Below are 15,573 nucleotides of genomic sequence, written 5' to 3'. Positions count from 1 at the left end.
TAAACACAGACTTCTGAGAGGTACAGGAGAGACACATGGGGACACCTGGTGGAACAGCATTGCAGACACAAGTAACTACTACATATGTAAGTGCCCTGTGGTGGCACCACACCCAGGGTGTTCAGTTTTTTTCTCTATGAATTTAAAAGTCCTTAGGTGGAAGATTCTTCAGGTAGTTATATGTAAAAGGCTCATGAACAGAGATAAATGAGTCCTTGATATGACTTGTGCTTATTTCCAGGGTCTTATCTGTGGGTATCGGGAGAGGCAGTCCTCACAGGATCTTGAGTGTCCCTGAAATTTCTTGCTGAATGTGCTGAATTTAAGGCTTCTGTCTTCTCACACTGAACATTTTCTAAAGCTAGTCACGTAGGCAACTAAATCAAGGAAAGTACACAGTTACAACTGAATAACTACTCTACAAAGCAGAGAAACTAGGGAACTTTCTGTTTGGAACAAAATTGGCTCTTTGCTCTAAAGGTACTGATCACCAGGCCATGGGACTCTCAACTATGTCATAATTCACTGCTTGCTCAGCACCCATGTGGGGCCATCAATTCACCCTGTGAGACCTGGGGACAGGGAAGAGTGCCACTATGCTTACAATCATGCTTTCTGCTATGCTGTGAGTAATTAAAGTCTCATTTTTTTAAATTTATATTTTTGACACTTATACGATGGTGCCAGGTTGACTCCCTGTCATCCTCCATGACAGGGTTTCTCAAACTGGCACTGATGACAATCTGGACATAATTCTTTGTCATGAGGGACTGTCCTGCGCATTGCATGACGTTTAGCACACCAGCTTCTCTCTATTAATTCCAGTAGCACCTCCCTCCCCAGTTGTGACAACCAACTATGATTCCAGATATTACCAAACGTCCTGTGGAAGACACAATTACTCTTGCTCTACACGGTTGAAGTTTTACCTTTAAAGTGAGTGATATTTCTCAAACTCTTTCTAATCCATTTCAATTTCCCAAAATATGAATTTCCTGCCATTAAACAAAGAGTTCTTTGTATTTTTTTTTGGCAAAAGCTACTAAGAATACTAAATTAGGTATCTATACCTAGTAGAGTACAGCTGTATGACTAGTTATTTTGTAGTAAATATAAACTACTATAATTTTTTCAAATATGTAGTCTCAGACTGGCTTACATTTTATTGAAATTCCATACATGTAAAATACTTTAAAAAGAGAAAAGCTAAATGTTTCATGGTTAATCACAGTGACAAATATTTGGAAATATTTGTCTCAGAATGGTTTCTTTCCCATGTATATCTCTAGATATCATTTTCATCTCTAAAAAGGGTACTTGTTTAAACTTGAAATAATAGCTATATTTTACAATTTTAAATTACTCTTTGTGGGACAAGTTACAAAAACCCTAATAGCTAAAACATCAAGGTAACACTGACTCAAAATATGCACATTCTTCTTTGATGTACAATAAAGGTTTATCAAAATTAATTTTGGTAACAGAGATAAAGTGTTAATTCTGGTGCCAGGAACACACTGAGATCCTTGGGAGGCAGATGTGTACAAATCAAAGAAGAAAACAGATGTGCATTAAAATATTTCATATAGCTATCAGACTGTCCCCACACATTAAATATGCTAATGCCACTGCAATATATTCATGCAAGTTATCTAAATATTGCACATTACACTAGATGACAGCTAATTTGTTGGTTTGTATATAAAAAACTGAGAGCTGAAATGCATAATTTGATGAGAACTTTGATTCTTTCCATTTACATAAGAATAGTGAAGGAAAAAAAAGTTAATAGATACAGAGAAAAGATGTTTAAGAGAAAAAGAAAGAGAAAAGAGAATAGATGTTTAAGGAAGGTATGAAGTAGTAGTCATCATTCCTGTTTCTTTTTGGAGGAAGGGGGACAGGCAAAAAGCATGTAACAGTTTCCTATTCTAGTTTATGAGCCTAGTATAAAAGTGGTCTGGGATAGAGATACCATAAGTTTGTTTGCCATTGTAAATCTAGGAAATAAATGTAAATTCTCTTCAACAATAAAATATTTACAAGAGCTTATGGTTATTTTTTCCCTTCTTTTAGTCATGTATGAAACCTTCATTTTCAAGATATTTTCCAATATATTGTTTCCAAGACACTGTCTGACTTGGTCATTGGTGTATCTTCAGGACTTAGAACATTGCCTATCTATAACATGATCTCAACAAATACTGCTTGTCTGGGTGGATATATAAATGAATGGCTCACCATCACCTCATGAATAATTCCAATTTTCGTCCCATTGATATAGAAGACCATCCACAATTATCTGCCTCTAACCTCCTTTATAAGCTCTGTGATCCAAGCATCTGTGCTAGATTATACTCCTTTTAGCTAATTGATGTTCTGTTTTGGGGAGAAAATGGGCTTTGATGTCAGAGAAAAAAGGGCATCTTTACTTTCAAGCTCTCTTTCATTTTAGCCTTTATAAGAATTTTTATGACTTCCCTTTATTAGGTTTTTGAGAAGGTCAAATAAAATAACACATAAGGTTCATATGAAAATAGGTTTTTTTTTTTATTTAAACTTTTTTTTTTCAACGTTTATTTATTTTTGGGACAGAGAGAGAGACAGAGCATGAACGGGGGAGGGGCAGAGAGAGAGGGAGACACAGAATCGGAACCAGGCTCCAGGCTCTGAGCCATCAGCCCAGAGCCTGACGCGGGGCTCGAACTCACGGACCGCGAGATCGTGACCTGGCTGAAGTCGGACGCTTAACCGACTGCGCCACCCAGGCGCTCCCATATGAAAATAGGTTTTAATAATTGTTAGCAATGTTAGCTTATTTCCCACTTCCATATACATATTTTACTTTCCCATTTGTGTGCATATTTATTTTCCATTTCCTCTCTTTTTTCATCTTTCTAATTCCTTTCCGTCTTGCAAGGCCATAAGAACATTCTCTTTGCTACACAAATGTTTTCTTTCTCTCTGTAAAATTCACCTGTCCTCTGAACTCCCTTAGTACTATATCTGTATCTCATTCCTAACATGTATCACTTACTGTCCTGTTAAGTTTACTGAACTATGGACATGCTATCTTTTCCAGTTGTATCTGTAGAATATGAGTACAGGTAGAAATATAATTTGTGCTTAAAACCCCTAGTAGACATTGGTAATAAAGGGGTAGTAAATATTTCTAAAATGAAAAAAAAAATTAATAAATGAAAGTAAGTAATATTCTTTCTGGGTAAAGGAAAGAAGAAACATAATTGGAGATGTGTGGGTAGCCTATTCATTCCAGAATTCTAGTGAGAGTACTCTCCTATTGTTTCAATATGATATGATCCCAGTATTTTCATATAGTGATGAATACCTAGAAGAAATATCATATCCTTAGTTTGACTACTAGATCCTTAAAAATACTCATATTTGGATTATGGAAAACATTTTTATAGATAACACCTACAAATCAAACAAATCACAGAAAAAAAAATCACACAGACATGTATACCCAGATTTTCACATGGAGACATATCACTTAATCAGGCTAAAAATTTCACATCTCAGTGTTTGACATATGCCATCACTACTCTAAGAGCCATCAAAAGCAAATTTTGCAAAGTTTTAATTTAAATAAATATGCTAGATGAAAATTTTTACTACTTGAAAAGTATTATGCAATGTAAAAAGTCAATAAAAAATATTTTCCTTCCTTGTCACTGTAATGTTGAATGTGTTACAAAATTTGGAATATCAGTAGCCTACAGATAGGTAAATTATATTAAATAAAGCATAATTCATACTCTGCTACTATAGAGCAGTATCTCTTAATTCAAACAGTAAGGGGTTCCGGGAACCTGGATGGCTCAATCGGTTAAGTGTCGACTCTTGGCTTCTGATCAGGTCATGATATCATGGTTGGTTCATGAGTTCAAGCCCCACATCAGTCTCTGTGCTAACAGCATGGAGCCTCCTTGGGGTTCTCTGTACCCCCCCCCTCCCTTCCCTTGCTCAAGACTGCATGGTTTCTTTCTCTCTTTCTCTCTCTCTTTCTCTCTCTCTCTCTCTCTCTCTCTCTCTCAAAAATAAATAAATAAAGATGGAAACAACCATAACTGCAAAGAGTAAGGGGGGAAATCTCTGGAATTGAATAGAAAATTTATTATAAATGTTACAGTAAATGTTCTAATAGATCAAGAACATTTTAAAGAGCTGTTTAATAAGAAACAGATTGCCTTTCTACAATTAATTTGCTTACAGTTTGAAATAATTATGTAATAAATACATCCTTCTGGATCACAGATGATATTTTCTAAAAACCATGCCGCATTTCAATAGGGATTTTTTTTCTATCTCATCTGGTTTATAGCCCCCAGAATTCCTGGCAAAACAGTGAACTATCTACCAGGAAAGATGCTTTCTTCTTCATATATTTACATGCTGAAGTTGATCTGAATTTCACAATTCTTCCAGAACATTATTACTGCAGAACTTACTTAATTTTTTTTTGAGAGGGAGCGTGTGGGTGCACAAGTGGGGAGGGGCAGAGAGAGGACCTTCAGCAGACTCCACTCCTAGCGCTGAGGCCCATTCACAGGACTCATCTCATGCCTGATAGGACCTGAGATGAAATTAAGAGTCTGTCACTTAACTGACTGAGCCACCCACATGCCACAGAATTTATGCATTTTACAAATGATGGCCCAACATACCAAATAGTGGAAAGAGTGTAAGAATATAAATTGGAACTTGGGGATATTGATAAAAATTCTATGCTAACTATCCGTTAGACATTGGGCAAATGACACAGTCTCTGAACCCATTTGTCTTCCCATGCAAAATTAGAGAATCCTATGCATATATTATACCTACCATGTACTAAATACCTTGCAAAAACACGATGGCTCCTTATTCTCAAAGCAAATGACAACAATTATTATTCCTACCTCACATATGTAGTTGACAAAACTTTGGAAAGGTTACATAATTTGTCTGAGGTTACACAGCTAATAAAGTATGGAGCAGAATTCAAACGCAGACACTTTGACACTACTCCTGCACCTGCTCATGTAAACTCTACAGTGTGTTATTATGATCTTCAAGGACATGTTCATTTCCAAATTTCTATAACTGTTTGTAATCATCTCCAAACTAAACAAATTTAATGAAGGGAGGTATTATGGCATGTTAGAAAAAGTATGGCAGTTGGGAGTTTAGCGATCAGAGAAACAGGTCCAAATCCTAACATATAACATTACTAATTGAGTTATAAGAGAATATTCCTTAACTCCTAAGACCAAGCTTCCTAACCCATGTAAAAAACACAATTTCTCCTACTTTCAAGGTTAAGTTTAAAGATCCAGAATAACTTAGGAGGGATGCTCAGAAGATGGCAGATTAGGAGGATGCTGGGCTCACCTCGCCCTGCTCATCACATAGATTCCACCCACATTGGTCTAAATAACCCAGAAAACCACCAGAAGACTAGCAGAACTGATTCTCTGGAGACAAGCATAGACAAGAGGCCCATGGAAGAGGATAGGAAGGGCAGACAGGTGGTGTGTGCTACACGGACTGGCAGGAGGGAGCCAGAGCAACGGAGGGGCAGCCCGCTGGGCATGGCAGAGCCCCCGAAATCTGGCTTGCAAAAGTGGAGGGGCCGCACTCCATGAGTTCTGCCATGGGGATTTAACATCTGCAATGCTAAAAGTCAACAGCTCTACTCTCAGAGAGCGGGGAGGGCAAGAGGACGCCGGGAGGAAGAGTTGTTGAGTCCCAGAAGGACAGAGCTCCAAGGAAGAACAAAGGTGCTGGCAAGCACCATCTCCCTCTCCCATCCCCCAGCTAAAATTCCAAAGGGAACCAGTTCCTGTCACCAAACTTACTTGCACCACGCAAACGCCCAACACTGTGCTTCTGTGGATCCATCCCTCCAACAGGTCTACCTCCCTCCTGGTGCTGCAGGACCCCTCCTGCAGGGGACCACTGATGGCAAAGTGATCTAAGTCTGCCCCTCCCACCCCTGTGCACATTGTGGATCCACCCCTGCACCCTCACTAATACGCCAGATCCCATCAAAGCAGCACCACAAGCCTGGCAGTGTGCAAACAGTCCACACAGGGCCATACCACTCCACTCTGCCCCTGGGAGAGGGGAAGATAAGGTACACACCAGTCTGACTGTGGCCCCAATGTTGGGCTGGGGACAGATATCAGGTCTGACTGCGGCCCTGCCCACCAACACAAGTTTCTCCCAACAGCACAGGGGAAGTACCCTGCAGTTTGGAGATACCACTGGGAATACCCAAAATGAAAAAACAGAATAATTCTCCTCAAAGAAACTCCAGGAAGTAGTGACAGCCAACAAGTTGATCAAAAACAATTTAAGCAATATAACTGAACAAGAATTTAGAATAATAGTCATAAAACTAATCACTGGGCTTGAAAAAAGCATAGAGGACAGCAGAGAATCTATTGTTACAGAGATCAAGGAACTAAGAAATAGTCATGAGGACCTAAAAAACACTATAAATGAGGTGCAAAATAAGAAGGAGGTGGACACAGCACGGATAGAAAGGCAGAGGAGAGAATAGGTGAATTAAAAGATAAAATTATGGAAAAAAGAGGAAGCTGAGAAAAACAGAGATTAAAAAATCCAGGAGTATGAGGGAAGATATAGAGAACTAAGTGATGCCATCAAACAGAACAATATCCATATAACAGGAATTCCAGAAGAGGAAAAGAGAGAGAAAGGGCCTGAAGGTGTACTTGAACAAATCACAGCTGAGAAATTCCCTGATTTGAGGAAGGAAAAATGCATTGAAATCCAAGAGGCACAGAGAACTCCCTTCAAACGTAACTGGAATCGATCTTCTACACAACATATCATAGTGAAACTGACAACATACAAGGATAAAGAGAAAATTCTGAAAGCAGCTAGGCATAAATAGGCTCTAACCTACAAAGAGAGACCGATAAGACTAGTGGCAGACCTATCTAATGAAAACAGGCAGGCCAGAAAGGAATGGCAGGAAATCTTCAATGTGAGGAACAGAAAAAAATATGCAGCTGAGAATCCTTTATCCAGCAAGTCTATCATTCAGAATAGAAGAAGAGATAAACATTTTCACAAACAAAAACTGAGGGAATTCATCACCACTAAATCAGCCCTATAAGAAATCCTAAGGGAACTCTGTGAGTGAAATGTTACAAGGACCACAAAGTACCAGAGACATCACTACAAGCATGAAACCTACAGATATCACAATGACTCTAAACCCGTATCTTTCAATAATAACACTGGATGTAAATGGACTAAATGCTCCAAGCAAAAGACACAGGGTATCAGAATGGGTAAAGAAAACAAGACCCATTTCTTTGCTGCCTATAAGAGACTCATTTTAGACCTGAGGACACCTTCAGATTGAGAGTGAGGGGATGGAGAACTATCCATCATGCTACTGGAAGTCAAAAGAAAGCTGGAGTAGCCATACTTATATCAGACAAACTAGACTTTAAATTAAAGGCTGTAAAAGGGGGGCACCTGAGTGGCTCAGTTGGTTGAGTGTCTGACTTTGGCTCAGGTCATGATCTCACAGCTCAAGAGTTCGAGCCCTGTGTCAGTCTCTGTGCTGACAGCTTGGAGCATGGAGCCTGCTTCGGATTCTGTGTCTCACTCTCTCTCTGCCCCTAACCCACTAGCATTCTGTCTCTGTCTCTCTCAAAAATAAATAAACATTAAGAAAAAAAATTAAAAAGCTGTAAAAAGACATGAAGAAGGGCAGTATATAATAGTTACAGAGTCTATCCATCAGGAAGAACTAACAATTCTAAATGTCTATGCAATGAAAATATGAGCCCCCAAATATATAAAACAATTAATCACAAACATAAGCAACCTTATTGGTAAGAATGTGGTAACTCCAGGGGACTTTAATTCTCTACTTACAACAATGGATAAAGAAACAAAGGCCCTGAATGATACATTGGATCAGATGGACTTGACAGATATAGGTTGAACTCTGCATCCCAAAGCAACAGAATATACTTTCTTCTTGAGTGCACATGGAATATTCTCCAAATAGATCACATACTGGGTCACATACAGCCCTTCATAAGTATACAAGAATTGAGATCATACCATGCACACTTTCAGACCACAATGCTTTGTATTAAACTTGAAATTGACCACAGGAAAAAGTCTGGAAAACCTCCAAAAGCATGAAGGTTAAAGAACACCCTAATAAAGGATGAATGGGCCAACAAGGAAATTAGAGAATAAATTAAAAAATATATGGAAACAAATGAAAATGAAAATAAAACAATCCAAACGCTTTGGGATGCAGCGAAAGCAGTCCTGAGAGGAAAATGCGTTGTAATCCAGGCCTATCTCAAGAAACAGGAAAAATCCCAAATACAAAATCTAACAGCACACCTAAAGGAAATTGAAGCAGAACAGCAGACACCCCAAACCCAGCAAAAAAAAGAGAAATAATAAAAGTCAGAGAAGAAATAAACAATATAGAATCTGCAAAAATTGTAGTGCAGATCAATGAAACCAAGAGCTGTTTTTTTTTAAAAAATAAACAAAATTGATAAACCTCTAGCCAGGCTTCTCAAAAAAAAACGGAGATGACCCAATAAGATAAAATCATCAAGGAAAATGGAGTTATTACAACCATTGCCTCAGAAATACAGGCAATTATCAGGGAATACTATGAAAAATTATATGCCAACAAACTGGACAACCTGGAAGAAATGGACAAATTCCTAAACACCCACACACTTCCAGAACTCAAACAGGAAGAAATAGAAAATTTGAACAGACCCATAACCAGAGAAGAAATTGAATCAGTTATCAAAAATTTCCCAACAAATAAAACTCTAGGACCAGATGGCTTCCCTGGGGAATTCTACCAGATATTTAAAGCAGAGATAATACCTATCCTTCTTAAGCTGTTCCAAAAAATAGAAAGGGAAGGAAAACTTCGAGACTCGTTCTATGAAGCCAGCATTACTTTGATTCCCAAACCAGACAGAGACCCAGCAAAAAAAAAAAAAAAAAGAGAACTACAGGCCAATATTCCTGATGAATATGAATGCAAAAAATCTCAAAAGATACTAGAAAATAGAATTCAATAGCGTATGAAAAGAATTATTCACCATAATCAAGTGGGATTCATTCCTGGACTGCAGGGCTGGTTCAATATTCGCAAATCAATCAACGTGATGCATCACATTAATAAAAGAAAAAATAAAGAACCATATGATCCTGTCAATTGATGCAGAAAAATCATTTGACAAAATTCAGCATCTTTAATTAATAAAAACCATCGAGAAAGTTGGGATGGAAGGAATGTATTTAAACATCATAAAGGCCATTTATGAAAAGCCCACAGCTAATATCATCCTCAATGGGGAAAAACTGAGAGCTTTCCCCCTGAGATCAGGAACATGACAGGGATGTCCATTCTCATCACTGTTGTTTAACATAGTGTTAGAAGTTCTAGCAACAGCAATCAGATAACAAAAGGAAATGAAAGGCATAAAAATTGGCCAAGAGGAAGTCAAGCTTTCACTTTTTGCAGATGACATGATATTATACATGGAAAACCCGATAGACTCCACCAAAGTTCTGCTAGAACTGATACATGAATTCAGCAAAGTAGCAGTATACAAAATTAATGTACAGAAATCAGCTGCATTCTTATACACCAATAATGAAGAAACAGAAAGACAAATAAAGAAACTGATCCCATTCACAATTGCACCAAGAATCATAAAATACCTAGGAACAAACCTAACCAAAGAAGTAAAAGATCTGTATACTGACGACTATAGAAACCTTATGAAAGAAATTGAAGAAGATACAAAGAACTGGAAAAACATTCTGCGCTCATGAATTGGAAAAATAAATATTGTTAAAATGTCAATAGTACCCAAAGCAATCTACACATTCAATGCAGTCCCAGTCAAAATTGTACCAGCATTCTCCTCAAAGCTGCAACAAGCAATCCTAAAATTTGTATGGAACCACAAAAGGCCCCAAATGGCGAAAATAATTTTGAAGAAGACCAAAGCAGGAGGCATCACAATCCCAGACTTTAGCCTCTACTACAAATCTGTAATCATCAAGACAGCATGGTATTGACACAAAAACAGACACATAGACCAATGGAATAGAACAGAAACCCCAGAACTAGACCCACAAAAGTATGGCCAACTAATCTTTGACAAAGCAGGAAAGAATATCCAATGGAAAAAAGACAGTCTCTTTAACAAATGGTGCTGGGAGAACTGGACAGCAACATGCAGAAGGATGAAACTAGACCACTCTCTTACAACCATTCACAAAAATAAACTCAAAATGGATGAAGGATCTGAATGTGAGACAGGAAACCATCAAAACCCTAGAAAGAAAGCAGGAAAAAACCTCTCTGACCAAAGCCGCAGCAATTTCTTACTTGACACATCTCCGAAGGCAAGGGAATTCAAAGCAAAAATGAACTATTGGGACCTCATGAAGACAAAAAGCTTCTGCACTGCAAAGGAAACAATCAACAAAACTAAAAGGCAATCGATGGAATGGGAAAAGATATTTGCAAATGACATATCGGACAAAGGGCTAGTATCCAAACTCTATAAGGAACTCACCAAACTCCACACGCCAAAAACAAATAATCCTGTGAAGAAATGGGCAGAAGACATGAATAGACCCTTCTCTAAAGAAGACAACCAGATGGCCAACAGGCACATAAAAAGATGCTCATTGTCACTCCTCATCAGGGAAATACAAATCAAAACCACACTCAGTTATCACCTCACGCCAGACAGAGTGGCTAAAATGAGCAAATCAGGAGACTATAGATGCTGGAGAGGATGTGGAGAAACGGGGACCCTCTTGTACATTTAGTTGGAATGCAAAGTGGTGCAGCCACTCTGGAAAAAAGTATGGAGGTTCCTCAAAAAATTAAAAATAGATCTACCCTATGACCCAGTAATAGCACTGCCAGCAATTTACCAAGGGATACAGGAGTGCTAATACATAGGGGCACTTGTACCCCAATGTTTATAGCAGCACTTTCAACAATAGCCAAATTATGGAAAGAGCCTCAATGTCCATCAACTGATGAATGGATAAAGAAGTTGTGGTTTATATACACAATACACAATGGAATACTACTTGGCAATGAGAAAGAATGAAATATGGCCTTTTGTAGCAACGTGGATGGAACTGTAGAATGTTATGCTAAGTGAAATAAGTCATACAGAGAAAGACAGACACCATATTTTATGTTTTTTTTCCCTTATATGGATCCTGAGAAACTTGACAGAAGACCATGGGGAGGGACAGGGAGAAAAAAAGTTAGAGAGGAAGGGAGCCAAACCATAAGAGACTCTTAAAAACTGAGAAGAAACTGAGGGTTGATGGGGGGTGAGGGGGAGAAGGGAAAGTGGGTGATGGGCATTGAGGAGGGCACCTGTTGGGATCAATACTAGGTGTTGCATGGAAACCAGTTTGAAAATAAATTTCATATTAAAAGGATCCAGAATAATTTATAATGAAATGTCTGGTACATATTAGGAGTTTAAGTAAATGCTACTATTATAATACAATAAATATTTTCACAATCAGATCACATTTAAATTGGTTTAAAATATTATTTTAAGTACTGAAACTACAAAATTTGTCAAAATAATCATTAACATGGGGGGCTATATATAATGGCATATATATGTATATGTATGTATATATACATATATATGTGTGTGTGTATATATATATATATATATACACACATATATTCAAAGAAATAAAAATGATAAGATATTTGGCAAATTTCAGAATTGAAGACCACTACTTTGCTATCTGAAATTGAGAATTTCGATCATTTTAATTCTCTACTTACTACTTTAAATGTATGAGTCAGTATTCTACCTTGAAACTTTTTAAAAGGTAATTATGAGATAAATTTTCATTTTAACTGTATAATCCTTGAAGTAGTCTCAATGTGAAATACTATATAGGACTTGCAAAAACAATATGTTTAGGTAAAGAAATTAGTCCTGAAACTATTTTTTAAATAACTCATTAAGTCATAACTGAAGTAGATGGATGTTTATGGAGGTATAAGAAGAAAAGTTTATAGCACAACTAGACAACAATAAAACATACATTTGGTTAGAAAAAAAATCCCTCATGTAATATAAAAGGAAAAAATTCAATGGCATGAAATTTGGAGGAATTACTTAGTAGGCAAAGAGCAAACTAAACTAGAACAACATCCACTAAGAGGTAAGATGAACAGTTAGGGCTGTTTTTGTTTGTTTTTATCCATGTTTGAAGAGACTAACTTACATTAATGTGAACAAAAGTAATCATTATTTCACTAGTTGTATTGAAACTCCTCTTGTTTTAAATCCAATCACCCATAACTGTATTTATTTTGTGATATTTGCTTTCTTTTAAAATAGAAAAATTTGGTCTAGTGCCATCAAGAGACCTAGATGGCGGTGTGGGGACAGCAATGAAGGCAGGGTGTATTGCAGTAACACCATGTTCAGGCATTCTCTGTCCCATGCTGGGCATTTCAGTACTGGGCTTCTGTCAGGCAAGAAGAGAGAGTGAAACATCTATCTCAGACAGACTGTCTGAGACTCCCTGTAGGGAGACAATGGGTATGAAAACTCCTCTCTGCCAAGAAGCAGGAATGTGCATTGCCTTTTTGCACAAGCAGAAACTATGCCTGGTATTTATGGAAATAGTGGACACTTACAGATGTCTCAGACAGTGAGACACATTCAGAACACGGTTTTTAAATTTCTAGGTTTACTTATTTATTTTGAGACAGACTGAGACAGCATGAGCGAGGAAGGGGCAAACAGAGCGAGAAATCTAAGTAGGCTCTGCTACCAGCACACAGCCTGATGGGGCTGCAATTCATGAAACCCTGAAATCATGACCTGAGTCGAAACCAAGAGTTAGGTGGATGTTTAACCAACCAAGCCACTCATGTGCCCCAGAACAGTTTTTAAAATGACCTTTTGGGAGTGCCTGGGTGGCTCCATCGGTTAAGTGTCCGACTTCGGTTCAGGTCATGATCTTGTGGTTCACGAGATGGAGCCCGTGTTAGGCTCTGTGCTGACAGCTCGGAGCCTGGAGCCTGCTTTCGATTCTGTGTCTCCCTCTCTCTCTGACCCTCCCCCCATTCATACTCTGTCTCTGTCTCAAAAATAAATAAACGTTAAAAAAATTAAAAAAAAATAAAATGACCTTTTGGGGATACCTCAATGGCTTAGTTGGTTAGGTCTCTGACTTTGGCTCACCTTATAATCTCACAGTTTGCCAGTTCAAGCCCCTCCAGATCTCTCCCCCTCTGTCAGCACTATCCCCCTTGTTCTCTTTCTCTGTCATATATAAAATCAACATTTTAAATATTATTAAAAAATTAAAATTAGGGTTTGTGTGTCAAATGTAATGTTTACTATTTTTGTAACTTTATTCATTTTGAAAGAGGGATCGGGGGATGGACAGAGAGAAGAGAGAGAGAGAGAGAGAGAGAGAGAGAGAGAGAGAGAGAGAGAGAAAATATCCAAGCAGACCCCACACTGCCAGTGCAGAGTCCAATGCAGCGGCAAAACCCAGGAACCTTGAGATCATGACCTGAGCTGAAATCAAGAGTCCAATACTTAATCAATCCGTCCAATGCTGAGTACTCCCTCTCCTGGCACACCATGTAACATTTACCTTTTTATTTATTTTTTTATTTTTTATTTATTTATTTTTCAATGTTTGTTTATTTTTGGGACAGAGAGAGACAGAGCATGAACGGGGGAGGGGCAGAGAGAGAGAGAGGGAGACACAGAATCCGAAACAGGCTCCAGGCTCTGAGCCATCAGCCCAGAGCCCGACGCGGGGCTCGAACTCACGGACCGCGAGATCGTGACCCGGCTGAAGTCGGACGCCTTAACCGACTGCGCCACCCAGGCGCCCAACATTTACCTTTTTAAACATTAAATTATTTTGCCAAAAAAGGGAAGATATCAATGCATTTCATGTTGTACATACTTTATAAGTACAGTCATATGTGAGCAAAATAATTCACATGGCCCTCCCTAAAGATAGTCACTATAAAGTTTTCTCATCTTTCTTAAAAAATTAATATATTCACATAAATAGGACCAGTCTGCCTGCAGAAAAATATTTTCAACTCACTTTGTTTACTTATCAGTTTATCTTAGAGTTTGTTCATTTAAGGATATATTTCTACTTCATGGATTTTAACCACTACTTACTATCATTCATAGCAAAAATACATCATACCTCTTTTGATGAACATCTATGTTATTTCCAATTTTATTGTTATTACAGGTAATGTACATTTTTAAACATGTGTACACATTACTTGGATAAATAACTGAACATGGGATTGTTGGGCTTAATATTACAAGTAATTTAATTTGAATAGATATTACCAAATAATGCTTCAAAGCCACTGTAACAATTTACATTTTACCCAATAGTGTAGAAAGTATTTTATTTTCTTATTATGTCATTAATATTACCTATTATCAGTCTTTTAATTTTTATTCTTATATAAGTGGAAAAGTCATATATTATTGTGCTAATTTAGATTTTCATGATTAGTACAATGTTGAGCATCTCTCTATGTGCCTAATTAGGAAATTTGTATTCTTTTGTGAATTACCTTGACTAATTTTTTTTCTGACATTGTCTTTATTCAGTAAAATAATCACTTTATTCTGATATATATGCTCTAAAGACTTTTGCTTAGTTTATTTTCTGCATTCACTTGCTTATCATGTCCCTTTTCATAAAAAATAAAATATTTTTACACAGCTTCTATTTATATATTATTTAATATATATAAGCTTATACATAAGCTTATATATATTGATTTATATAGCTTATACATATACATAAGCTTGATTTATAAGCTTATACATATGATTTAATAAATAAATTTAAATATTATATATATATTTATAAATATATTACATTTATTTAATAGTTTCTGGGTTTTGTGTCTTAAAAAATGTTCCATACCCCAAAACCATAAAATATTTTTTTTCCTAAATTTTAAATTTTTTGTGCTCTTTAAGCTTTATTTTCATATGCTTTGGAGGTAGAACTCTACCTTTTTTTTCCCCCATAAATGAGTAGACACATCCCAACCCTTCTTTGTGTGTGCTTTTTAGGGGTATAATTAATGCCAGGGGCGATGGATTGACCTGGAACCACTGTTTTTAATTCACGTAATTACTAAACTGCTTTAAACATTGCCTTAAGGCTTTTTTCATCTCTTTTGGTTTTTAAGACCATAGCATTCTCCTTTTCAACTCTTATATTTGAAGTTTATACCTGTGATGTTTTAGGCTATGGTTTCTTGCTCTCTGGTCAATATAGTCCAATCTGCATTCTGGCTAGAAATTTCTCATTATTTCTAATCACTCATGAATACCTTTCAATTTTTCAGTGCTGTTATCAATTTCTTTCGTTAGTATTTTCCATTGCTTTTTATGAATATAGAGGGCAATGTCTGGCTTAATTGTCTGCTTGCTCCTTTGACTCATTTGT

The 15,573-nt window shown here is 37.1% G+C and overlaps 1 protein-coding gene across 1 annotated transcript in view; it reads right to left on the bottom strand.

Annotated features, from left to right (window-relative positions):
- Positions 1–15,573, bottom strand: part of LRP1B (LDL receptor related protein 1B) — a 1,903,200-nt gene that overhangs the window by 778,743 nt on the left and 1,108,884 nt on the right. The window lies entirely within an intron of this gene.

Source organism: Prionailurus viverrinus, chromosome C1 (genome assembly GCF_022837055.1).
Source record: "Prionailurus viverrinus isolate Anna chromosome C1, UM_Priviv_1.0, whole genome shotgun sequence".
Lineage (NCBI taxonomy): Eukaryota > Metazoa > Chordata > Mammalia > Carnivora > Felidae > Prionailurus > Prionailurus viverrinus.
This window is presented reverse-complemented; position numbering and strand designations above follow the sequence as displayed.